Genomic DNA, 3254 nt, shown 5'->3' with positions numbered 1-3254 from the left:
TCGTTGAGAGTGCTGTTGCATAAGTGCGGCCGTCGAAAGTCGCGAATGTGATTCTCTGTGGGGTCTTCAGACTCGGTGCGGCCGAAGAGTTTGGCGGCGTATGACTCGACCGGCTGTATACACCAGAACACCGTGAATTCAAAGGGCGCCGCCATATTGATGAGCGCCGGTCGCGCCATCTATCCCAAGCGCCGCGAAGTAGCAGGCCTGGGCTGCCACGCCGGGAGATGCGACACGGCGCGAAGGCGAAACTTGGGCTTTTTAGCTGGGCGGAAGGCGTATTTCGCGTTTTTTCTAGCCTGTCACTTTCGCTGTCTCGATTCAATCAAATTTCAAGACCTCATGCAAGTCCGCAATGGCCACACTGAGTGATGTGCAGACTGCAGAAGCGAATACATCGGGTAACCACGTAAGCACGTAACCTGTGAAGGATTTTACAGCACTGTGTTGGTGACATATATTATTAAAGAACGCAGAACATTGTCCTCTGCACTTTCAGTTTGGTCTTGTTTGTCATGGTCACTACTGGGTCGGCCACGTTTGGCAACCAACTGGCGAGGTCGTTTGACTGCCTGATTAGCAGACGCCAGCCCTTCACCACCTGCACATTGAAAACAAAATAGATGTTATAGTAAGAAGGACTGTAGTTCTTTCCCATGCCATCACTGTTGCGAAGATATAAAGTCCCCGCAAAATGAAATAGAAAATGCACCAGGCCAATTGTATCGTGCAACCACTTAAGAGTACAACATTCAGAACACAAGCCTACAGTACTCGAACAAGCAGCATATGATGCTAAACCTGCACTCATTGGAAAATGAGGAAATACAGTAGTTATAATGTTCAACTACATGTGCAGTCAAAGCCCGTATAACAGGGCGAGCATGACGGATGCAGGTGTTGTACAGTTGCACAAACCATGACAGGGCACATAAAATTACCACCCCTACTTAAAGCTGCATCATCAGGGAAGCCTTTGGTACAAGACAACAACCGCACCTGCATTCCAAAAAATTAGCCCCACCAACTGCAGATACCTGGTTTCAGACCTGTTTCGCTTGTGCGAGGCCATATCGGATTGTTAGCGCTCCCTTAGAAAAGAAAACAGTAAAAAAAAACTGGTGAGAACGAGCAAAATTTTGTTGCAATATACAACAATAATTAAGCACCTTATTTTCCTCGCCTTATCAACGGAAAAATTTTGCGCTTTGCCCCGCATAACAGCCCGCACGCAGTTTAGAGCTTAGGAGGCTCAAGTGAATTCGTTACGAATGACACCTGCAACACCAGCTCGTAAAGACAGGCGCGCTGCAAGAACGCCTTCGTCGACGAGCAGTCGTCGTTTACGTTTTTGTGGACGCATGCTACGTGACGAGCAGACTTCGGTTTACTTTCATTAGCAATAACGCTCACCAGCAGGGCAACATACTATCGCCTACAACTTGTCGTTTAATGGTCATGCCGTGCACCAGCTGCAAGTATCGCTGACCGCAAACTCAGCTGTTCCGCTTAACCGTCGGGAGGTCTGCCTGAATGAAAACACGAAAAGGCTTGCCTTCTTGTTATAGCCAAGGCGAAGCACCGGCGCGGGATTCTGCTCAGTGGGCTTGTCCAGAAAGTGCTCAGAGCAAACCTGCGTGTTACACATATTACGTTCGTAGGGCGCAAAGTTGAACGTGGCACCAAAATATACACCGATCGAATACTCACTCGTGCATTTTCACTGGGTTGGTAGTTCTTCCTATTCACTGCAGCTATCCACCGGTGTCGCAGCTTGTCATTCTTCGTTGCGGATGGAAATCAGTGCAGGCTGAAAACACCGCACCGGCACGATTCCCTACGTGTATTGTGCACTTCGCAAACAGCGCTAAGCAACCTGCTCCTTTTCCGCTGGTTATTTTGGCATCCAAACACGACGCAACGATGCCCAGATGACTTCTTGTACATAGGATCCGCGTGAACGGGCACATTTCCGCACTTTGGAGTCCTAGAGCTAGCGCTAGCCATGTCTGCTGGTCGCCGGCGAACACACTTTGGCAGCCCAGAACAAAATGGCGCTGGTCGACTGGGCAATCCGGGCGCGAGAGTATGCGTTCAAATAGTCTGGGCGCGAGGCTAGCGTATTCTGGTCTATAAAGTCGCGGGCGCCGCGATGCTCAACTCGCCTTTTACTTCCCCTCTCCCGCTCGCTCCGGGAAGCCGCTGCGAAACCTGCCATTATATTTCATGCTTTTCCTCTTGTCCTCGAAAGTTTAAGAAAACTGTTGTTGTAGTGTGACTTCATGTCACAAGTACAGTGTCTGTGTCAGCTGCACAGAATTTTACAAAAAAAAAAACGTGAATTGTGTAAGGATATTTTCCGATATTCTTTAAAAGTTATGTGTCTTTGTGATTGCTAGGAATTCGGTAGCGTGAAAAATATGGCAGATAACTAATAACCATATCCATAGTAATACCTCAATTAGTACTTATAGAGGAAGCACTTCAATTCCAGAATTGAGGACTCAAAGGCATATTAATAACTCAACAAAAGCTTTTTAAACTAAATCGTTTTGGGTGCTACAGCCTATAGTACTTTGGCACTGCGGGCGGCGCCCAGTATGGCAGTAGCGAAAGAAAAAATTGGAGGACGCTTAAGCTTCGCCTTCAAGAGTGGAACGCGACAGCGTTCCCGACGACCCGCAAAAGGGGTATAAGACAATGGGCTACGGCGCAGCGACTACGCGCCCCGCATCGGACGCGGTGAGCGTCGAGCAACGCAGCGTTCGGCGCGACAACGAAACGTGCGCCTGAGCAAGCGATGCACGCCTGAGCCTTAGAAACAGCTCGTTTCTAAGGCAACACCGCGTTCACTAGAGGCGCTTTTGTACCGCTTTGAAGCATCGAACTCGTGGCTCAGTGGTAACGTCTCCGTCTCACACTCCGGAGACCCTGGTTCGATTCCCTCGCGGCCAGCGCCGCGGACGCCGACGCCGATACCGACACCGACGCCGACGACACCGGCTTTTCTGCGACACGAGCTCCTTAACGCTATCGCGTTAATATGAAATAGTGGACCAGTGAGGTTGATCCCTAAACCCTCTCCATTGCGAGGGCAGACCAACAGGTTTCGCTGGCACGGACTTCTTCGCGGTCTTCTTTTTTTTATTATGGTGACGCCAAGAATCGACGCGAAGCGTGCTCTATTCTGTTCCCAATCTTTTGGTGGTGCCGCCGCTCGGATATTCACGTTTGTTCGCATAGCAGCAAATAAA

The 3254-nt window shown here is 49.6% G+C and overlaps 1 long non-coding RNA gene across 1 annotated transcript; it reads right to left on the bottom strand.

Annotated features, from left to right (window-relative positions):
* Window positions 1-344: 344 nt before the first annotated feature.
* LOC142584135 (uncharacterized) lies at window positions 345-1787 on the bottom strand. The gene is made up of 3 exons (XR_012828711.1): window positions 1711-1787; window positions 1556-1633; window positions 345-601 (listed from the first exon to the last, which is right to left on the bottom strand). It is a non-coding gene; the product is annotated as an uncharacterized LOC142584135 (long non-coding RNA).
* Between the last annotated feature and the right edge of the window lie 1467 nt (window positions 1788-3254).

The sequence above is a fragment of the Dermacentor variabilis genome, chromosome 6 (assembly GCF_050947875.1).
Source record: "Dermacentor variabilis isolate Ectoservices chromosome 6, ASM5094787v1, whole genome shotgun sequence".
In the NCBI taxonomy this organism is placed as follows: domain Eukaryota; kingdom Metazoa; phylum Arthropoda; class Arachnida; order Ixodida; family Ixodidae; genus Dermacentor; species Dermacentor variabilis.
Note: the sequence above shows the minus strand (reverse complement) of the source record. Positions and strands in the feature narration are given on the sequence as shown.